Source organism: Linepithema humile, chromosome 8 (genome assembly GCF_040581485.1).
Source record: "Linepithema humile isolate Giens D197 chromosome 8, Lhum_UNIL_v1.0, whole genome shotgun sequence".
Classification (NCBI taxonomy): domain Eukaryota; kingdom Metazoa; phylum Arthropoda; class Insecta; order Hymenoptera; family Formicidae; genus Linepithema; species Linepithema humile.
The window spans coordinates 7,627,096-7,651,952 of NC_090135.1; the positions used below are offsets into that span (position 1 = coordinate 7,627,096).

General features: G+C 38.6%; 1 protein-coding gene across 9 annotated transcripts in view; it reads left to right on the forward strand.

Moving 5' to 3' along the window:
• Positions 1 to 231: 231 nt before the first annotated feature.
• LOC105670558 (Ecdysone-induced protein E74) overlaps positions 232 to 24,857 on the forward strand; it is a 156,845-nt gene continuing 132,219 nt past the window's right edge. For 3 of the 9 annotated variants that reach the window (XM_067360294.1, XM_067360302.1, XM_067360297.1), the window contains exon 1: positions 234 to 2,362. The gene's annotated coding sequence lies outside the window, so the exon portion shown is untranslated. Of the gene's footprint in view, positions 2,363 to 11,899; positions 15,338 to 24,857 lie in introns of those variants that run through there. The other 6 variants (XM_067360295.1, XM_067360303.1, XM_012364138.2 and 3 more) reach the window with 6 other exon arrangements.

Here is a 24,857-nt window from a genome sequence, read left to right on the forward strand (position 1 = left end):
AGATATATTTTTACAAGTAAACATTTCGGAATCCATTCATGTGAAACATTTGAATATTCTACATAAATGTTATATTTTCGATGATTCCTGTAAGTAAATAAAAAGCAACTTTTTCGCGGCGCCTACAGCGTTCAAAAATTGAGGTTCGATCGCGCCACGTGAAAATCGATTGTTACGCTCTACTGATTCCTCTCACGCAGAATGATGGTTGGTTTCAAGGGGCAGACCTCTTGGCCACTAATGCCGAGTTAAGCACCCTAACCTGCCTCAAAAGGTGCTGCGCGACGTAAGAGATAATAAATCCCGGTTGACTCTTGCAAGCAGTAGCAGCGATGGGACGTTACTCGCTGAAGAGACGAGAGAGCCAAGAGATCGTCGCGACTGAGATCGAAAGACTGATTGTGAGAATAAACTGCGCTTATTAAGCTCTATCTTCTATGAAATGTATATATGGCGTCCGTGATAGACGCATTTGGTACGTATATATGTTCAGAAGTTAAAATATTGAGATAGATTTCGAGGTGCGATCAATTAAAAAAGAAAGTTCTAGCCAATTATAATTTATGAGTGCAAACAGATGACAAGATACGTAAAATCATTTTTTTTCCGCAATGTAATTGATGTAATAAAAAGATATCGCGGTAGATGGAAGAAAGTTGGAAGAGTAAAGAGGAAGAAAAGACGACGAGTTTAGAAGAGCGGATGATCAAGAGTGAGGGAAGTGAGAGGAGAGGGAGATAGGAAGAGCAGCGAACGAGAAGGTGTGCGAGGAAAGGATAGAGAAAAGTATAGGAAGAATCGATCTTTCGTATTACAAGAGAGCGAAAAGTACTATCTCCGAAGAAGCGAGAGAGAAAGAACGTGAGAGGATCGACTGTGCATCGTAGCGAGAGAAAGACGCGGAGAGAAAGGTTATGTGAGATGATCGAGAAAAGTACATTAAGCGAATTATGAATAATTATAGAAGGTTAGAAATCAAACAAGCAACTAGTGGCCTCGACAGTATGTTGCCGATTTCGATTACGTAACTTGCGGTGAAGAAAGCAAAATAAACGGACGGGTCTTGAATGAAAAGGAAAGAACGCAAGCGCGACGAGAAGGGGAAATCGGATCACGGCGTTCAATAATTAATCTGAATATGGAAATATCCGGGATTGCATATCTTTTGCTTATTATATTATACATACATTTGCATAAGAATCGTATAATTAAATCTATATATTCGATTTAATTATTGAAGTTAACTAAAACACGGAAAATAATTCGCTTTTTATTAATTAGTTTATATCTTTCTATTAAATATCCTTAAATTTTTTTATCGGTAATAAGATTTTCTCAAAGTAATCGTTTTTTTAATAATTGATGTGCATGTTACATGTAACAGCTAGATTTTTTTCGTGAAACGTAAAATGCTAACAGCATTAATAACACTTTATGAAGAATAGTTCTAAGGTAAATTTTCTGCTTTTTTGTTGCAAGAAGTTTTTTAATTATTCTTAGCATCACTGCACGTCGACGGTGCTATACATTAATATGTTCGAAAAAGTATGGAGAGAGCGGCAATTGATATTTTTAAATTGTATTATTTTAAAAATATCTAATTAATATTTAAAACTGCAAAAGGAGAGAAAAGAAAGGAGGGGGAGAGGGGGAGAGAGATAGAGAGAGAACTCTCGATGGTGTGACGACGACTGACGCGCGAGGCGGTGCACGAGAAACGAGAGCGGTATTCTCCGTCGCGGCAGCGCGACGGAGAACGGCGATTGGCTGGCCCGCACGCGACAAGGACACCGCAAGCCGGGTGCGAGCAGGAAGCGGCGGCGTGAGCGAGAAGCCGGCGTCGTCGAAGTGCCGACCGTTCAGTCGGACGCGCGATTACAGGCACGTGAGACGTGTGCATGGATTCTCTCCTTCATCTTTCTGCCAGAGTACGTATACAGTGACCACGTGCCGGCGAGAACCGTGAAGCGCGACAACGAAAACGATAGATCAACCGCTGCTCGAAGCATGCGCCGTGCACCGAGAGTGTGCCGACACTTCGACGAGATCGATCTTTTGCGACCCTCCGGGACGATAGTTCGCGTGTGTCGCGCGTGACGGTCCTTCACCTCCGCGATGTGGATGCCGGTCAGTACGACGAATTAGAAGACTAGGTATTTTTTTCTCATCTGGGTGTGGATGGTGCGTGCATTTGTCAGTTGGTGGATTTGTCACTTGAAGTGAGTTGCGATCCCCGGAGTTTCCGGCGACTTCCCGGTTGTCACTGCTGCTGCTGCTGCTGCTGCATGTGCATTCGACGGAAAGGGACCACTTCTGGAATAGAGCCTCGTCTAGATGTCAAGAGGAAGCGCATTTTCGCACGGTGAGTGAATGTTCAGTATGTTTTCTTTAATAATGAAAAAGCGAACGAGAAGAGATGTCGCGCTTCGCACCAAGTTGTCAACTCGCGCTTCTCGCGGTTTTCTCTTTTTTCGTCCGCGTGCGCGCCAACGAGAATAGTAGATAGTGTTACCGGGAGGTGGATCATGCTTGCGACATCCATCCGGAGGGGAAGGTAGAGAGGGAGAGAGAGAGAGGAGAGAAGGTGGAGGAGGATGGAGGACGGTGTTAGGTTTCATTTCTCATTTACGGTTTTCGCGGTAACTCAAAAATCATTAAGCGGACAAATCGAAAAGTCATCGAAGCATCATCGCGCTGTTAGGCGAAACCGGTGAAATCGGGGCGAAGAGGGATCATTGACCCTGCGAATCTAGACCGACTAAGACGATGGCGTGGCGTTGAAAGTTTTGGCCGAAAGTCGCGGAAAAAGCAGGCGTCGACCCGATTTTTCGGCAATCCTTCGCAAATTCGATGCGAATGAGTCGCTCTTGTTACTCAACCTATTCGCGGGGAAAAATGAATTAATACATTTGCAAATTCTTTGCAAATGTTACTACAATAAGCAAGACGAGCTATCGCTCACGTATTTGAAAATTTATTTAATATGTGTTCGACACTTTACAATATTTCCTCCTTTTTACACTGCGAAATGCGGAGACGGCGCGCAGCAACTATCGTTTTACAATTTACGTGGCTTATAGTGATTTACTGTCTAACGGTGTTGCCGATAAAGTTTTAATTATTCGAGCGTGTGCGGCCGTGAGTTATCACGGAGCAGGAGAAAGTCGAGGAGCTGAAATTAAAGTTGATTCCGCGTTCAGTCCATCGCCGCGAGCTCGCACGCCTGAATGCTCTAAATGTACGACGGTTGCAACCGCGTATTTACGGAACACCGCGGAAATCATAACTTCGAAGAAACGCGTGCATCATAACACGCGTGTATCACAGAGAAAGTTTCTCGCGCGGCGGATCATAGCTGCGCGTCGCTCGCCTTATTTCGCAGAAAAGTACACAAAATTGTTTTGTGTAAACAAATATTTCGTGAAGCTCGCACGAAGCATAATCCCAACAAATTCAGATGTCAACTGATGTTAAATGATTAGTGATAACAGAGCTGCTATCAAAAGTCTTTAGATCAGCTGTTTATTCTACGATATTTTTTATTCAAATAAAAATCATGGAAACTGTTAATTTGTGATTTTTAAAGTCGTAATTTTTTCGATTTTTGTTTTTCTAGTGATTTCTATTCAGTACTTTGATGCTAAATTTGGAGAGCATATAAAAAATAGCTCCTTTTATCGTCAGTTGCGGTGGAATTTAAGAAATTTGAGTTTTTCCATTATTTTAATGATGTTTCAAGAATGTTCTATGCGAGTCATTTCTTAATCGTCTGTTAGCGATAGACATCAAAAATAGATCTTTCGTTCGTTCAAATTATCGCGTAAAATATCGTGAATCGTAAATTTTGATACGTTAAATTTCTTTACCAGTTTTTACAGTCCTACGTTCGATGTTTGACGAACCTTTTTCACGAAATATCTTTCGTCGAAATTATTCTTGGATTTCAACCATTTGTCGTTTTTTTTTATCTTTTCTGACGTCTCTAAATCTTATAAATCATTGAAAAAAACTTGTATGCACGTACGAGATAGATAATCGTTTGCATAAACTTATTTCATACATTTGCATCGCATTTTTATCGAGTTAAAGACAGAACTGACGTTACATGATTCCTTTTACGCTGACCTTTCTTTTTTTTCTATTCAACATATTTAGGAGAAAATGTGAGAAAATGGGACGTTGTATTTCATTCGTGAACAGTCTACGAGAGAAATAGAGAAAATAACAAAGAGAAAGAGATAGAAATAGAGAAAGGAAAATAGGATTACGTTTACACGTAAATTATAACACAGTTTACGTCTACACATAGATAATATAAACTATGTCTAGCATACTATCGCAGACAATGAGTAATTTATGGAATAGCATTTGTGATATTTTTACATAATATTTTTTATCAAACTAATATTTTTTTCATCTTTTGAGTACAAATATTGAAGCCAATTTGACAACAATAAACCTAAAATAACGATTATTAATTAATATAGTGAATTAAATGTTTGTGAAAAATGCAGAAGACACTTTTTGAATGAGAAATTCAGAGATACTTGCAACAATTTACATAATTTATATTATTTACATGAAAGAAGCTTGTGTAAACATCACATAAACAATTCACATAGACGTAATCGTGAAATCTACGGTGCGAGCCGTGGGGAAAGGCAGAAAAAGAAGAGAAAAAATGTCGAAAAAGAAAAAGAAGGGAGCGGAGTGCGAGATTTTTCCACACTGCTGGATAAAAAGCGCCGTAATTGCAGGGAGGATTATCACGCTATTGTTAGGTCCAGGTTCGCGATAGAGAGCAAGCGAATGGGTAATGCTGTACTCGCTGTTTGCGCGGCCCTGCGGGGTCTCTGACCGCCCGTCCGCGCCTCTCAACTCGGCTCGCTTGTTGTCCACACTGTCGCGGCCTACCTATGGCTCGCGCGCGGCTCAAGTCAGGTCTTTCTCCTCTCTCCCTCACCGTTTTCCTTTTCTCTCCTCTCCCGTTTTTGACTTTCCACAAACGAGCCCGCGGTGTCCGCGGCCGTATAAAAATTTAATCATTACGGAGAGAAATAATGATAGCTCATTATTAACATCAATGGAGACACTCAATTCTACAAGCTCAACAAATAATTTAACGTCTCGTAATACTTTCTTTTTACTTATGCAACGAAGCTGTATTTGCTTCGATGAACGGAATTATATATACATGTAGCTGTTTTTTTATAATACTCTTTTCAAATGCGGATTAGAAAATATTTTTCTTTTGATTGTAGCGGTGTAAATCTTACAAGTTTTGGGGAAAGATAAGATAACGCGAAACGAAAGGAAAACTTTTGAATGCAGTGAATCCCTATATTTCTAAAATTTGTTATTTGAAAATCACGATATTTAATTCTAAACATATAGCGCACATAGAAGGTCATATAGCGAAGGCATCTGTATTGTGCAAGCATTTCATAGAAAAAATCTTGTTTCTTTAAAGCAATTGCAAAAAAAAAAAATAATTAGAAAACTAAATTGATTTGTTGTATAAGATTAATGCAAACAAGCAAGCAGATTAATTTTTATTATATTATAATTTATGTGTAGAACGATATTATTATTTTACACTAAGCAGTTACGATCATTGCCATTTCGAATTAAATGACATAAGTCACATAATAACAAAATATTTCATTGATGTACGAATCACAATAGTTGATTCTACCTTTACGACATGGAATCATTAACGGTAATAACTTTAATACAGCAAAGCTATTTATTTCAAGTGTTGAGACTGGAGTCTCTCTCGTGCACTCCGTAATTTCAGAAAATTACCAATTAGCGCGAGCGCGTCGTGTTCCGCGGTATATGTGTAATCAGACTGCGTTTCCTTTTTACATAAACAATTGATCGACCGCGTGCAAGTATCATCGATTACTGGGCGCGGTCGACTACGTAGCGGATTTTTCTACTTGTCTGACAATTCGCGGTATCTACTACTAGTCGAATTATACCTACATGATACTATATGCGGACAATGATCGTAGAGAGAGAGAGAGAGAGAGAGAGAGAGAGAGAGAGAGAAAGAAGGAGAGAGATGTACTTTCCCAATAAGAATGTCCTACCCGAGAAAACTAGAGAAGCTTAATTTTTTCACAGTTTTAATCCTCCGAGACTAAATCTTTTTCACATAAAAGTCGTCTTTGGTAATTAATTTTGCAATTTTGGATATAAAAATTATATAAAAATTTTGTTCAGTATATTATTTAATATAAAATTTTTTTTAACAGATACAAATTTAGTAATTCGATTTAAGTATTGCATGTTATATAATCATTTTGTATATTTGAAAAACTTTATCAACCGTCTCAAAAATAATCGCGATATAACGATGATGTAATACAACAATTACATTGATGGTCAGAGTGACCGCGAGAAAACTTTGAATCGCAACTTTTCTCATCATCTGCAAAATCTTACGGACACCCGGTATTTTGCGATGTAACACGCGCACGTACACCGAGACGCACGGCTCGTATACGTGAACGAACGCACACGATGTTGAAGCCAGTGAACCGAGCATTATAGTGCCCTGCAAGAAACGCCGGCTTGGTGCATTGACCGCGGTTGACCACACGTCATCGAATGAGTGACGTCACACGAGCTTTACTACTCGAAAGCTACGTCACGGTTGGCTGCATTGCAAAGATGCGATTTATCAATACCTTGAATCTCTTAAATTGTTGATTTCCGAAGCGTTTTTTTCCATCTCTCATACATGATCGGCCCAATAATGGTTCATAATCGGATGGTAAGAACCTAAGAATGGCAAACAGTAATGGCTTAGTAATTGCGATCAATATTCAACTTAAGACTGTTTACTGATATATTTTAAATTTAAATTTTTTATAGTAAAAAAATATTTAATTTTTAATTGTTTCTATTAATTTTGAAGCGTTATGATGTTAAAACTACCGGAAATATTTCTCGTAACATTTAACGATAAATTTGTAAGAGAATCATGCGTAACTAATCGCTTACCTTGCGATTTAAGCTGTATAAAAGCACACGTTTGATAAAGACCTCTAACATTTCTAACAGTCCTAATATTTACCACAAAAAAACAATAAAATTTATAAAATAAATGATGATAAAAATTTACTTTTAAATGTTTGATCTAGTTTTATTAAATTTTATTTTTTATTAAACTTTATGATTTTATTATGTTGAATATAGCAATTCTTATTAAATTTTTAATTACAGTTTAGTTATATAAATGAGTTGTATAAAACTTAAAAAAGAAATCTACTGTATCATTTATTTACTTTCTTAAAAATTTTATACAAGACTTTTTGTTTTAATTGCTTATTCTATAACATTTTTGCTAAAAAAATGATTTTTGATACCAACTAATTTAATTTATTGTTTGCCATTCTTGGGCTTAATTTATCATCCAAGTTTAAACAATTACTGAGTACGATCGTAAAACTTTATATGGTAATTACTATCGAAACGAGTTAAATTGCTTCGATCGAAAACGCTAACAGACATTGTTCGTGAGCGGTCGGGTCGACGCAGCTCGTTTATAAATGGTTGCATCGGCCGGTGTGCAAGGAGCACGCGGAGCTACGAGAAAGTACTCGGCAACTTTCTCTGGTGGGTTTAGTTTGCACTACAGGTCACCAGGCACGGACATTAAGAACGAAAGAACGCTCGCTTGTAAACACGAGAGAGTACAGGTTCCTCCATCGAGGAAATTTGAAGTCCCTCTTCCTATTCTTCACTACGTTTTCTATGTGAAAGAGCTGAGACTCTCCATCTCTAGATACGATTAAATCTAAAATTAAAGTCGAATAATTAGAAGTTTATATAATCAAAAATATATGACGGTCATAAACGTAGGATTAAAAGGAAATTAATATAATGATGCTGGAAGTAAACGTACATCTGCATCTTTTTACGAGAAAAATATGTCAGCATAAATAATACAAAAATGTATAAAAAATGTTTCCCGTTAAATCGAAATTTTTCTCTGCTTTATTTGTATAACGAGCGATTCTTTTTACGCGTGTGAGGAATACATATTCAATCGATTTTCCTATAAATCGATAATCCGTTTTCTTTCTAAGGGCGCGCGTGTGTACAGCGAGACAGGTAGGATAGGCTGGATAATGTCACGCAGATCAAAAATCACTTTACACTTTTTCGTTCTCACTTGTGTCGCTCGCCAGCATCGCACGTTGCTGTATACCAGCCGGCATTTGGCAATCGACGTTAGAGCTTTAGCTTTTAACTTTGACCTGATTACTGGCCAGTGGCTCCACGCGCGCGGCCGTCACACTTTTCTGACTCACCGAAATCCCGCAGCGTTAATAACCAAAACGATGCCGTTGCCTGACATTGACCCACTATATGTACATTAACACCGACCAGATAGGTCGCGGTGCCGCGATGTATACCGCATCGCCCCCGTCGAGATGCAATTTTCGATTTTTAGAAGGTGAAAAGAGTCTGAATCCGGCCGGCCCTCGCTTCTGTTTGTTTAACGAATCATTCTCGCCTCGCGCCAACGTACGCTCAGGATCATGTAATTGGCTCTAATCGTGTTAATCGTGCTTGATTCAAGAATTGCTCGACTTCAGCGAGATGCAATTTAACACTTTACGATAGTGTTGTTTGGACTTTCCCGATAGCAAAATGATCATTGATTGGAGAGCAAATAAACTTTTTCGTATTTGTGTGCTATTTATTGTAAAAAATCTGAAAATTCTATGTTAAAAATACATATTCTCTGCATTGAATCATTAATAACAATAAATTTGTAGCATGCACTTTCCACACAGAGATGGAAAAGACAAATTTGCATCAAGTTGCACATAAAATGTTCAAATCATCTGTCTGAGCCGAATTTTTTAAAAATATTGAAAAAATATATTTGAAAAATTGAAGTTGACCTTGACTTAACCTTGGTGAAAGCATTCAAGATTGAACTGAGGTCACCATCCGCCTGCCCAAGTCCCAACCAGTATTAAGTTAAATTTTTCTTCTACGCGCATAAATTATACATTTTTATTGCTTACTGTGCTACGTGCTGTCGCACGATACATGATAATTTATCGATCGAAATAATCATAAATTAGTCATTGAAACAAAGGAAGATAGGAGCAATAGAAGGCGTGGAAGTTGCCAAATTTATTGCACAGTTAGCGGAGACAGGAGAAGTGAATGTATGGTTGCAGTGAAAGTTCGAGTCTCGTTTACGGGTGACGCGCGATGAAACGTTTTGCGAGTGCAATTGTATGCACCTAAATACATGCGGTTCGGGCGTGTCATGAGTTTGCAAACGCAAACTGCACTATCAGATCGCACGATTTTTTATGCGTCAGCTTTGAATATCACGTCATACGGAACGAGAGAGCGATAAAACTTTCAGTCATCGAAAATCTTGGTATTTAAGACTCAAATTTTGAAAATAGCTAGTAGATTAAACTTAATAATAATAAATAAATATTGCTGATAAATAAAGATTGCTGAGTTCTTTAATAAAACTTTACGCGAAAGATTTAAATTTAAATTAAAGATATCTTAAAAATATTTTTTTAAAAATGACGAAAAGTATACATATATATTCATGTGCCACTTGAAAGTTTTTTTAAAATAATTGTTCACATTCTTTAAAATATGATAATAAACAATTAAGATAGACAAGTTTCCTAAAAAAAAATATCTTGAGATAAGTACATAGAAACTTATTATTTTTATTAGGTGTCATCGCTAAAAGTTAATTATTTCTCTATATGAAAAAATCGCAAAAAATAATTTTTTACTAATTCTTGAAAACAAGATTTTTTCAAGAATTAGTAAAAAATTATTTTTTGCGATTTTTTTCAAAATTTTATTGATATAAGATTTCTAAATAACTTTTCTTAGCTGTTAAATTTTACGACAAATTTTATTACATTTTAAATTTTAATAAAATGTTTTATCAAATTTGTATAAAATTTTTTTGAAGAACAATAAGATATTTTACAAATAAACAAATATATAAATAATGAAAAAAAGGCAACCGGAAGAGCGGTTGTCCTAAACTATGATTTATTATTAATTAATATACTAAAAAAATATTTCGGTTACAATTTCAAGTCCTCTTTAGTATGAGAAAAGACAAAAAATAAAAAAAGATTAAGTATGATATATTAGGACAAACAGACATAATACTTATGTATATAAATTCGGGGGTTCGAGAAAAGAGAAGATAAAAAATCGTTAAAAAAATATACATGTACGCCGCAGATATAAATTTAAACTAAAGATATCTTAAAAATACTTTTAAAATGACGAAAAATATACATATATCCACTTGAAAACTTCGAGTTGACTTGAACCTAGCCTTGATGCAAAATTTCAAGGCAAAATGAAGTCTCTTTGATAACCATGCAATTTTTATTTGCAACTTTGTTGTTATTAATGAAGCAATAAATCGTGTAGATAAAACATATTAATAAGTGCAAAATAAGAAAAAAAAATGTGTGTGATATTTTTAACATAATTAACATATTTATAGTTTCACAAACTTGTTCTTCTCGCTTCTCACATATCGAACATGGCATATTGCGATTTATAATTTTTGCTTAGTGGTGCTCATCTGTATGGCTTACGTCATCGACGAGAATGACGGATTATATTCTGTGCTGTACATGTACAAAGTTGCTCTTAAAAATAGACGAAAGGAAGTGTCTCTCGCCTTTTGAGGATGACGACTGAATTCACTCTCTCAGGGTCGCTCATTACCATCGAACGATTATGAGTATCTCTCCCGTCTCTGCTCTTCCCTCTTTCTCTCGCGCGCTTTCAAGTTCAGTTCTTTCGGTCGCCGAGCCCCCCAAAGAGGTCCCCGAATATTTATGTCACGGTGAAGCCGGCGCAGACCTTGACTGAACGCCGCGGGCGACGACTCTAGTATTCGCTCCAGCCTCGATCTTAGAAATTTTTGTTCCTTCGAATCACTGCGAAGGCCGGTGTAGAACTTCCTAAATCAACTGGATGTAACGCCCCTCGAAGAGCACGCTTGACCTCCGTAAGCCGGTCCAACAAGGATCATAGGAAGGTTTTGTTCCTTTCATTGATTAGTAGCTTGAATATATTTTTTTTCTCTTAATATTCTACAATTCTTCGCAGGAATTCGAGGCATTCGCGAAATAATTAATGACTTAAGATAAAAGATGGGCAAATTATATTTGTTCTTTAATTAATTTTAATATAGCAGTTTTAATTTAACACTTAATTATAAAAATATATACTGCGTTAAACATAGGAAATATTCAATATAGTTTTTGCAAACTTTCAAACTTATCAAAATTTTCAAACAAAATACCTATGATTAAAATGACATTTGGTAGTTCTGAGATATTCTTTCTCTTTCTCTCTCTCTACGCGCGCGCTATTATATAAATATTTTGAAAAATATTGAGTCAATCATTTACTTAATGCTATTAAAAATAAAAACATTTGCTTCTATGAATAAAATAAAAAATTTTACAAAAATATAGGAAACATTGATAGTCATGCAAAGTGAAAAATGTGATAAATATCTAGATTTACTCGTTCGAAATGTAAAATATGCTTTCGCTTGATACTTTTACTTGCAAAGTAATACTTTTACTTCTTCCTCGTTTATTAGAAGCATTTACTGCACTTTTATTTATATAATTCCATCACGTTTGCAATATTTTTATTATAATAAAGCTAATGCAAAAATTTTTAGATACCTATATGTTTGTATATGTTTTAATAAGACAAAAGTAAATTATATATTAAGTTTTTTATCTCGCCAAAAATTTACTTATTATTTCGAATTACGAGAAATTTGATTATCAACTCGTAAGAACTCGCGCAATCATGCGAAAATTGAAGCGCGGTCGGCAGTCAGAGGAGGAAGCGTTCGACGACCTCGGCGGGAAACTACGGAAAACGTGCGAAAGTCGCGAGGTGAGGACGGTTACGCGGCGGTCGCGACAGCCAGTTGAGAAAGAAAAAAAAAACACACTTGCACTTTCGTTAGAAAGTTTCATGAATCCGCTCCGCCAGCCGTGGCAATCAAGTCGGTTACTTGCGCAGTGAGCGTTGCATTAAATAGTCCCGAGATGGTCCGTCCGACCAAACACTGACTGTCATCACTAGCCTCACCCTTAAGTCCTTCGTTCCCTTGCGACGCCACTTACGTCGAAATTGCGCGCGATAAAATTTTATGGCACATAAATTACAATTTGAAAGACAAGCCGGCATGAGAAACGGTATAAGCTTCAGTTTTCATTAAAATACTTGTTAATAAATAATGAATGTTTATTCAGAATAATTTTATTGATATTCGCGAGCGAATGATAATGTGCGAATGAGCGAAAATCAACATTATTCAGCAAATCGGCATTGATTTATCCAACTCTGACAAAGATATTTCACATTAGTGATGATGTAGCAATATGCTGATAAGACTTCAGTCCGCGGCGGATCGAGTATTATCGGCGATGAGTGATAATCGATTGGAAAAGATGGAAATAGAGACTTCAAAATTACATCTAACTTTTACATAAAAATTATTATGCGTGACTATACGTTGAAATTGAGATTCGTAAGTAGAGAAATTGTTTCTTCGCTGAAATGAATGATGAATTTATTCAATAAACCAGCTGTTAAATTTTGAATAAATTATTAATATATTAATGATAAAAATAAATAATATAAATATACATAAATTGATATGAATATGTAAACGAGAGTAATCTGTTTGTCACATTCTCTAGATTATTACAGATAAATGATACATTCTTTTTATGTAAATATTTATTACGGTTTTTTTATCTATCGCTTCTGTTCCTTTGTGCGAAAGCCGTCTTTTCGAATAGCGACGCGTATTAGATATCAAGTCTGGTAAAAAAAACAGCGAATCGCATCATATGTCATGCGCGTCGGCATGACTACAAACGATCATTAATTACTCTTTAATCTAACGTTCACAGACATATCGTATTATTAGCGATACGTGATAACGAATTGATTACGTTGCGCTGCGTAGCCACGAGAACGCATTTCCCACTAATTCCAAAACAATCGTCGAGTTTCTTGCATGTTTATTGAATATTTTACGAGAAAATTGGGAAAACAGCGTGCAAACTGTGGGAATAATGTTAAAAAAAACTTTACAACGTACTTTGAATACTACTCATGCAAACTTGCAAAATGTTGTTGTCGCAGAAGCAATGATTCGAGTGACGAAAACGCGTGTGAGTGGCCGTAGAGATGCGTCTCTTTGTATCACACTCATTATTAGTCGCACACCGGGTGCATTTCTCGTACAAGCTCACATGTTACGCGGTAGCGCCACGCGGTGCGTATGTGCGTATGTGTCGCGTGCACATTATCAGATCGCCAGAGGAATATAGAACGCGTTTACATATGCAGAGTACTCGTAGTGCGTGATGCGAAAACACACACACACGCACGCAGGCGCGTCTTTCGCTTCTTCTGCGTCTTCCTGGCACGCTTTTCTCGATTCACGAAATACATTATCGAGAACCGCCGTGTTCTCTCGGCTGCTCCGGCTATCTACATATAGAACTCGCGCGAGGAATATGAGCGGCACGTGAAGACACGTCTAACCGCAGAATACGGTAGCTTTCTTGATCGATTCAGGGACGATTTTTTTTTTTTTCTTCAGCGGACACACTGAGAGAATCGTCATTGTTTCTCGCTTCGATGAAACTTTCGATTATAACTGATGATAGCGACAAAATCACAAATCCACATTTTGTTAAAAAAAAAAAAAAAGAAAAGATAAACGCGTTTAGGTAATTGATGGGCAGGAAAGGTGAAGATATGCCTGATATATGTGATTTTCACGCGCGGAATCGACTCGTGCCTGCGATCGTCGTTGACGACGCGTACGCGTGTGTGCGTACGTGCGTGCGCGTGTGCGCGACTCGATGGCCGTGGCTATGGCCTTACGATTCTCTGTCCTCTCTCGTCCTCTCTCTTTCTCCTCTGCCTTCTCTCCGCGCCGAATCGCGCGCATAGTGCGGTGTGGTACGGCGCGACGCGTATATCCATCGCGCGCGCGAAGCGGTGGGAGCGGGAGAACGCGCGTGGTTCTAGAGAGAAGGAGACGCGGAGTTCACGGGGGGAACGAATCCGTACGGGAGAGAAAGAGAGAGGGAGTGTCGCGAGCGTGTCTAACCTAGGATAGTGGCGTTTAGTGGCGGCTAGGGTAGGCAAACCGAGACTAGCCGTTCGAGCGTCGCGTTCAGTGTTCCACGCGCTCCTCGGTCGAAGCTTCTCTCATGTGCGTCTTGTGACACGCGAGTTCGCGCTCCTTTCATTCTTACACGGATATTCAAATCGTAAAAAGAAAAAAGGTAAAAAAAAAAAAAAAAAGAAGTTTCGCTCCGCGACAGTGCGCCCCTTTAGGCCACTCGGCGTGAAAAAAGGCGGAAGAGGAAGAGGAAAGATCACTTTTATTTGGGATTGTGCTATCTCGAAGGTATCAATCGAACATACGTATGGGATCAAGTTGCATTTATTATATAAACTGTGATAGAGGATATATAAAATACGTGATTGTGCATTAACTCGCTAAAGGACTAAATTGAGACGAAGAAAGTTCCAAGAAAAAAAAAAGAGAAATTTTTTTTGGACTGTTTAAAAAAAGTACACAGAGTGTTCGATTTGGATTGATTCTTTATGTGTGCTCGAACCAGTGATCGGAGTGCAGTTCAGTTATATCAATTGTTAACGACTTGAAAAATCAATCTATCAATGTTCATCGCGTTGCATTAGCCGTTGCGTCTAAGCACGTGACATCGTTCCTCCAAGTGTTTTTAGGCGATGCAAAGTTTCTCCGTTCTTCACAACTATCGCGAGGATCGATATTCGTGAACGATAATCGGCGCTTGTTAGTCCTTTTTTTTTGTGAAGGATCTCTCTTTTGTGAGAGAAAAAGAGAGAGAGAGAGAGAGAGAGAGAGAGAGAGAGAGAGAGAGAAAGAGAGACACCGCGTGCGCGCGTGTGGGTGGATGCACGGCCAAGTGTGTGCATCGTGCACGCGCATGATGCAAGTCGCGTGGGCTGTCGCAATTCGCGCCGATAAATAATCTCGACGGATCGGCGCTCGCTCTCGCGCGTTTCTCTCTCGAAAAATTAGTGCGAGGGTGGGAAGACTTGCGAGCGACTGGGAGTGAGACGGGAACTTGCTCGGTGATATAGTGAGTGCGGAAGAAATCAGGTGCAGGGGAAACAGGCTCCGTCCGCAGATAATCATCCGCGCGTGCTTTACTTCCTCTTCCCAAGCGTCAAGCTCAGTAAGACAGAACGACAGGTAATGAGCTTTTTCTGCCACAACCGTGTTCGATATATAAAAATATTTTGACGATCGTACGAGATGTGCTCTGCGATATCGTAATTTCAATTCCAATGGCAGATTCTCTGAGAAATTTTATGTGAACCGATTGAAACAAGAGACCTTTTCGAATGAAATGTCAGGAAAACAAATAATTTGTAAAACTATTCTACTTCTCGACTAATTTTAAATGAATTTAAATAAAATTTTGATTTTAAACTTGATTAACGAAAATTAGATAAATGACATTTTGGAGAAATCTCAGTCAGGCGTTTAATAATTGCAACAGAATAAACTTTAAATTTTTACTGTTGTTTTCAGCAGATATGATTTTGGTTTTCATTGCTTCACATGATTATCAAAAATGGAAGATTTGGATAAATTGGAACACGATATTTTTGCTAAGGAAAATGGATTCTAAGATAATATGTCATTGAAATTAACGATCGGCAAGCTAGCAAGATATCGCTATTACTCCAATTTAAACTAGTTTCTTTCGTTTTCCTAATAGAAGGTACAAATAGAACGAAGAAGTTGGGCGGAATTGATTCGCTGTGAATACTTAAGAGTTAAAATATCTAAAATTCTGTTCGTTCTGCATTCACGTAAATAGCATTCGTTTTCAATCTAAATATTTATTCTACCGCAGCTAATTTAAGTTAAGAGTTGCAGTAAACACTTTTCTCGATGTACCTTTTAATGCATGCGAAAAAAAGTGTAGCTGTCGACGAACAGCCCGTAGATCTCAGAATCCTCGGCAAAGGTTAAAGCCGAAAGCGGCCGTGACAGTTAAAAGCGACAGCGCGGCAGCAAAGCGCCTCGCCTACGCGCGACACGCGGCTCAATCGTCGCGCGTGTTGCGTGCGTGCGTTCGCAGACACGCTGTAGAATAGCAAAAGAGGCGGCAGTTTGATAAAGACAATCGCGATCTAATGGCTGCGCCACGCATTACTTAATAAGGTTTCTTTCGCGAAATGATCAAATGATTATATGCAATGTTTGCAATTTGTATATTTGGCATAAAAAAACAATAGAAAATTATCAATAACTTCGAATGCATAGGCAGAAATTCGGCAGATTTCTCACTCACCCGTCCGCGTGAATTCGTGCTCGAGACTCGACTATATTTTCCACAAGTATTTTCAGCCTAGGCCAACTTTTGGTCCGTAAGTCATCTCCCTTCCCTGTTCCTATCTTTACGATTTGCTTTATTACACTTGTGGTTGGCTCAAACGCAGAAAATTCTTTCACTTCTTAATATCGATTAAGAATAGGAAATTATTAATTAAAGAATAGGAAATACGATCGTACAATTAATTTCCAAAATTTTTACCAACGTAATATACTTTACTCTTTCCCTTTCTCTCTCTCTCTCTACTCTATCCTGCTCTATTCTCCCAATCCCCGTCTTCTTGTTTCTCATCGAGCCATTAGGTAGCGACCTTCGTGGCGCCCGAGGGCCGAAACCGTCTGGTGTATGTTTAGTATTATGCTGGTTTACATTCGATAAATGTTGCGCCATAAGGGTCCCGTGTACGCACAAGAAGCCTTGAGACTGTGTGGATCTACTGTCGCGGTCAATTTTAAATGATTAGATATTGGTGCTTGTTGTCCTCGTGCATATAAAATTATTTCCTTAATTTTTAATGTCAAGAGAAAATTGCGAAACAACAGCAAACAGCATTTCGCCTAGAAGACTTGTATTTAAAAGAACAGGAAATATTAAATACAGCTTGTAAAGATTAGAAAAAAATTGGAAATTGAAAAAGAAATACGCTTGTCTTTTTCACTCAAAAATTCAGATTTTAAAAATCTTGTCCAAGTTTTTCTAAAACTTAACAATTTTTTTTTTGCATAGAATTTTTATAGAAATTTATTTATTTTTGAAATAAGAGTTTCTATCAAACGCAGCAACAGAAATTGAAGCTGACGTTATGCAAAATTATTTTACACTTTTTCATAATTTCTCTTTCTGTAAAATCCTCATTTTCGATTTTCTTTTACGGGCAATTAGCAATTTTAATCGAGATAATTTATTTTGCCGCGTTGTATTTTCGTCTTTATGTACCTTGGCAGCAAACTGCACGTATCGTATGCACGGGCGACCCTGAAAGATCGCACGTCACGTGAATGTTTAACCGTCATTGCGTTTGATCGCACACAAATCCTATTCCGCATTCGCACACTTGTTGGATGCGGATAGTGCGTTGCTAGTTAATGACAGTACTTGTCGACCGCGAGCAGTATTTTCCCGTATATGTACTTGGAAACAAATCATTGTACATATAAGTGTATAATAAACACTTAAACATAACGAAGATTGGCACATAGGATATCTTTCGAAAAAAACCACATTTGGCATTAATTGTTAAAACGACATTATCTTTAAGTATATTATTGTTTGTGGATTTTTACGGTCGTAATAAAAGATAAGGATTCGATAAATAATATAAAATCGTAAATGTTTCCTGCTTTTTTCATATAGGAATACAATTAATCTCTATTATTTTCGTATAATTCCGATTGTCCCGTTGATCGCAAATCTGACGACTACAAAGCCGCGTTTATGCTTTCAACATAATCGCGATGCAGTTGAAAATAATTTTCGCCGCGTCGCGAGTTTGTTCTCAATGACGAATTTATTATTTTTTTCATTGCGAAACGCGATTATCGACGGCACGATTGCGTAAGTCTGGAGTGGATAGTATACATTACTTTCTATCTTGTTCTGTTGATGAAATGCACAACATAAGCGATCTTCAATAAACTAATTTCATACTCGAAAGAACAAAACACAAAAATAGGTCTAGAAACACGTTGAAGAAAATTTCGCAAAAATTCCATTGCAAAATAGCCCGGTTGAGACACAATCGTTCGCGGATCGACTCGCATTATTCGATCGTGGAAAAAGCTCTTGCCAAAGATCGCGCGGAATATACGCGCACCTTTTCGATCCTCGAAAACTTAAGGACGCGATCGGAGCGGCGTGTACGAACCTTGAGGAAGTCTGCTAGTAAAAGTAAATGACCTTTACGGTGGCGAAGTGCGAAGAGGTAGGACGCGGGGGAATGCGCTCGTACGCGTGTGCGTGTGATGCGCACGTGTGTGCGTGTACGTGGCCTATCCTCCGCAGGTCTACGAACCCGAATTGGGTCGGGGCCTTGACTTTCAAGCATCACGGGTTCGAGTCCCTTCTCTACCGATACTTCCCTCTCTTCTCCTCCTTCGTTCTTTACCTTCGCCAAATATCCGCTCTGCCAATCGCGTGTGTGAAACTACCTTTCCTCGTGTGGGTCAAACGTAACCGCACGCGCGTGCCCTGTGCGCGCGCGTGACGCAACGATCCGGCGCGGCCGCCCTACGCGAATCGCCTCGAAAACCATGGAAAATGCGGTCATGGTCAAGGACCGACCGGTGCACGGACCGGCGGAGAAAGTTTTTGTATTGACCTGATCTTATTTCGGCGGTTTCACATCGAGGAAGAAAGAGAGAAAGGGGCGGGGATTAATTTTACTTGTGAGTGTAACGTCACTCGCGCTAAACGGAAGCCGCTTAAGCAAAGTTGCGTTAGCGAATCGACTAGACGTCGCGTGTTTAATACGGCAGTCCGATTTTTCACGGTCCTTCGTTCTCCTTCCTTCAAAATCAGGTGAATTCTTATTTACGACTCGCAGTGGAATAATAACAATGAAGAACTAACGGAGTTTTATATAACATCTAAATATAAATGCACATGCACGTATAAACAGCAACTCGATAAAAACTTGCGCAATTATTTTTTTTTATCTCCGCGAACTATAATTAATTTGATAATTTACTTTTATCGGACATAAAATAATATTGAATAATTTGTTGGAATATTTATGAAGACAGGAAAGAATTAAAAAAAAAATTCAAGGCACCTAACAATGTATAGATATCCTTCCTGTCGCGCGAGATATGCGGCTATGATTTATGAACGATTCGGATTATGAATCACTTGCAACAATGTGCAGCGCGCGCGATGCATTGCACGTAATTGTCGAAATATATTGTAGTTGTATAAAAGCAGTTACTGTAACGGCAAAATAATTGATTTAGTGTCGCGCGCGGCACTCTCATCCATACTTTCGCAAATAAATCACTTAATTATATAATAATGTTTATTAACGAGAACTTCATGGTCGTGTTATTGAAAGCTCTATTACGGGGACACGTCCCTCGTCACACAATCGCATCCTCGCGGGCGCGCGCGCTTGTTGAATTTCGCGCGCGATACACAAAGTAAAATTATGCTGAATCGAGTGTTATTGTGGCGACCGATTAAACAATTACAGTCGCGGCTGACTTTGGTTTACCTTGGAACGGTTTACCTTCGAAACGGCGGACGCGCGCGTGATCGTATGAGTGCGCGTATGCACTTGGCGATCAAAATCGCTCACTCGCGTAATTATTAGTGCCGATTTCGCGCATTTCACGTCAAAGAAGTATGAAACGCGTCGAGCAAACACCGCTCGTCATCAGTGGCAGTGGAAATATTTGCAAGTTGCGGGCTAATGAATGAGACGCATCGCGCATTTGCATGATAAATGTAGCTTTTCATTTTTTGAACGAGCATATCGATTTTTTTTTTGCGCGTTAGAATTTCAATTATTTGGAGTACGATTTAATACGTCTGCATATTTGAATTAAATAGAAAAATAAGAAAATATAACATTCCTTAGTGAAATTAATTGAATTTAATGATAAAATGATATAATTAATTAATCCATGATTGACTGGGAGGAAAGTATAAATAACGATGCGTGCACGTAATTAACTTGCTTTTACTCTTTAAAATACATCACACACATTGTATACATTTGCGTTTTCACGGACGTAAAACAAGATATGTGCGGGATCGATATGTAATCGGCAGGAGAAACGAAGGTAACGGCGGATTGTTAGCGCGCAGGATAACATTGACACGAATTTAGCGGCAATCAAGCATCGTTGCTTCGGATTTACAAAAAAATGTAATACACGCGGAAATTTCGATGGGCAAATCTCAGCAAATCTTTGGACCGAAGGTATCAGACGGCGCCGCCGCTGCACCGCGACGCTGTGCGGAGACGCCACGACACGAATATAACGTCACTGTCAGCATTCGTAACGTAATAAAGGCAGAAGGCTACGCGGACTCAGAAGGCCACTGTACCAATGTTATCTATGCCACCTTCGTTTTAACTTCCTTCGATCGTAAGAAGCGCGCCCGCGAAGTGGCCGAGTAAACGAATCAGAAAGCTTTTCATCCGTCGTTAATGAAAGGAAAAATAATTGCGTAATAAATAAACTTTCTGCAAGTTTTTCAAAGTATAATTTTTATGCTGCATTAATGTCACGTTAGTAGCAAAATTTTCCAAAAAACAAATTACATGTTGTTTGAAAGTTAATCTGACTTCCAGAAAACAATAATTATTGTGGTTAAAATTCTAAATGAAAAAAATGTTAATGTTAAAGTGATTACTAAGGAAATAATGAAGGTTTTATTCATGCGCCAGCCTTCCTGGTTGCGTGAACTAAACGAAAGTAAAGTGCTCCCATGAGATTTCTCGAGGCGTCCTGAGTCGGATCTCAATTTCGTTGGTAATCACACGATAATTAGACCTGTATCTAACGTCAATTTTTGCGAAACAGATTGCAGCATCGTATTAACGATATGGAATATGCAAAACAGACGCGAAAAAAGAATATACGTCCGACATTCTCGTTTATTGCTTAAAATAGAATTTTATGTGAACTATTCATAAACTATTGGCGTTTAATCGTGCACGTACGTGTACTTGGAATAGATTAGGATTATTTAATCGGCAAATTAAAAAATTTCGATACAATATAAATATAATTGAAACGTAAGGTACTTTTGTAGTTTTGTTTTAGAAGTTATTAACTATATATCTTTTTTAAGTGAGACATCACGATTGGAATTTAGACTCTATTAGAATTTTATCTTCAGATAAGATATCAAATTCTCTTTCTCTTTCCGAAAAGAAATGAGATACATTTCGATTCCTAATATACTTTTTACGCTATTAATGTTCTTAAAGCGATAAACGTGATTTGCGATAAGCGATTCAGCTATCTGGACAACCGAAAGGCTGATATTGATTAGCTTTCGTCAATCGATGAATCAAAATCTCACAGTCAATGTGAATCCGCGATGGATAGCACTTGTATAAGATTCTAGACTGATCAACCGTGAGATTTCGGACTCGCGGACGTGCACATCACGAGAATAATCGATGCCCTCGCTTGTGGACCCCTGCGGTTCGCGATAATTGGATCTGTCGTTATTCATTCGTTTCCTCACTGCACGCGCGTGCAACACCGTCAATGAATATTTCAGAGATAACGATTAAAAGCGGCAGGAGAATCTCTTTCGATTGAAACAATCAACTACAAGGAATTTTTCACGAATATTTTTTTTTCCTAAAATATGTCTTTGAATTTTCAATGTAAAAATTTCGTGCCAGCTTCGCACAGACCCAAGTTTTTGGACTTGAAAAAACTCTTGCGATATAGGAACATACAAAGATATTCTCACATGCTTGTCACGTGCCAGTCGAGCGGAAATTTTCCAAGGCGCATTGCTTCGCCTAATTTCTCGCGCTGCGCGTTTTCATTATTGCATTACTCAGAGCGCAATGGCTGACGTCAACGACCTTCGATGATTGTATCTCTCTTCGAACGGTTTTGAAATCTCGCATGATGTTCTTGCGGAAAAAAAAAACCTCATTGATTTTAGAGCATTGTGCTCCACTGAACAGAACGTGCCGCTAAATTTTATTTTATCGTTATTTGCTTGAGCAAAGAGACTGAACGCAGTGTCTCGCGCTTATAGCAAGATCTGTGTGAATTATTTTATGTATAATGCTCTAGTTGACGTTGGTTCTCGTTCATTCTCGACTGTTGATCAGTCTGGAATATGACAGCGGCGGATTTCAACGCGCGAGGTTGTCAGCCACCGTCGAGGAAACGCGTCCTTACGGCATCGCCGTTATTGAAGCCCATCAAATGTATTGAAAGGCGACCGTCGCCTTTAAGGAAGTCGCCTGCTTTGTCATAGTGATTAAGCGTACGATCCGATTGTGCGTATAGGCATTCAAAATAATATAATGATCGAGAGAAATTCCTCTCAGTCATTAAATCCAAGAGTTACTCTTTCACAGCCGGTGCGACATTTTCTTATTATCGAAACAATTTATAAGCATGAGAAAGATCACGAAAATTAAAGGGTCTTGAACTTAATTACATCTTTCGCAAAAATGCACTCTTTTCGCGTTTCAAAAGTCTCGAAATTATTAATGGTCCGCAAATTTGTAGCGACGCGTCGCAATTCCGAAAAAGGACGTTGATTTCGAGCGGAAAGCCACACACGTTCGAGTAATCGAGACGGAGATCCTTGCCCGGGGCACAGACCAAGATCCTTCTTCGTTCACGAAGGTCCATGACGCGCATGACTCAACCTTATTATTATTGTTAGTCTTGCACACATCGACATACGCGTGCGAAAATGCGTATGCCTCTGGCTGCTTACACTCGCGCGCGCGAGGAGTGCGTATGAGTCTCGACTAGGAAGCGCGAATCACGACAGCTAACATGCTATTCGCGGTGAACTCAACATTCCCACTTCGTCAGGGACATTTGAGTGGTTATTTTCAACACTTTGCTTAGCGCAGAGTATAAGTTCGCATCACACATAGACTGTGCGTCGGAGAAATTAAGATTGCATGTGGCGGATGTATGCTGGAAATTGAGATTGATGAGAAGAGAGTTCCGTTAGATCCTAATTTGTAACATGGGTTTGATCTTCCGTATATACTATAATATTAATTTTAAAAGGAAAAAAAAAAGTTCTACAAAGCTATATTCAATAATTCGCGCTGTGAGCAAATTAATTAATTCTGATTAGATAATTGCTTCAATAAAAAAATAGCCTTAAAATAATGCGGTGCAATTTAAGTTTTTGAAGTGATCGTAATTCTTCTAATTTGATGATTTCGGAACAAGAATTTCAAATTTTGTCATATTTGCAAAATTTTTACATATTAATTGTCATAATTATTAATTAATTATTTCAATTTTTTTAAATTTAATAAGAGATATATTTTTCGATAGAACGAAAACGCTGTGGTTCTCGGCGGGTCATAATTGCATCATTAAAACATATACACACTCGTTATCGCGAACACACTCTGTAATTCAAGATGTTATCTCGCGTAACGTCGCGCATTCGTGACGAACGCATCATTCACGAGGGATTTCTTCCTCGAAGGATACAAGTCCGCGATGCGACATCGAGCGACGCATTCCGTTGGTCCATAGCACACGTGATAGCGTCTATTATCGCGCAAATTCGAGGACAATGTGATTTAAAATTTTCCACGCTGTTGCCTATCGGTCCGACTAATCTCTGTACAGTGATTTCCCTAGTTATCGCGACATACTCTTTTCCACAATCGCGAAAATCATGCGTCACAATTCGCGTGAATGTTGACGGGTGAGTCGAATTCTTTTAATTATCGAGATTAATGTTTGTTACATAAACTGCGACAAATTTGTTATTGAAACATAAGATATTAGAAATAGTATCTCTTTGATGTCAATATTTCTGCAACTGTTTATTCAAGCAGCTCTACCTCGGAAATTATTCGGAATGGGACCGAACCTTTTTTTAGAATAATCTATGCTGTGACCTCCCAAAGTATCGATTTTTCTCGTTTCGGGACATTCTGTATATATAATTTATGTATATAATAATTGATATATAATAAAAACTTCATATAATTTTCTATCCTACGTTCGCGAAACTCTCTGGATCTCGTAGGCCGACCTCGAGAGTTTTTACAGTCGTCATTGCGCCTTCAAGGCGCTTGGTCCTCGGCCCTGGACCGACGTTTTACCTCTAGACTATTCTATAGCGCGAGAGAGAAAGATACAGCGAGCTAGTCCGATAGCGGAAAAGAGACAGAGAGTAATAAGATATTCTGTCTGCTAAAGAAGCACGCATATGAAATCGTGGCCAATTATTGTGCACGGTCACGCGATTCAAAATCCGTATCCACGAATCTTAATCGCGTATTTGCTCGCATATTTCTTATTGACGCCGTTTGGAAAAAAAAAAAAAAAAAAAAAAAAGGTCTCCGCGTGTTTTCTGCCGAGAGGCCTCCGTTTTGTAGTCCGATCGCGGCATCGTATGATAAAATGTTTCCGCCGCAGATGTTTCCGAGATACTTTCCCGTGATACGCGACCAATTCCTTGCGCTACACCGCGAGCTGTTTTCCGTAAAATGTAAAATTGCCGTACGAAGGCAACCGTCGAGTCGCCGTGAATGCCGTGATATTTGCGGGCCCGTTTGCATTAGCGAAATTTCCGCGCCTGTCGAGAATCGCAGCTGAGGTTCTGCTTTGCTCTAGGAGTGCATTAACCTCTGTCGGATCGCGAGAACACACTGCGAGGAGAAGTGAACAACGTCACGGG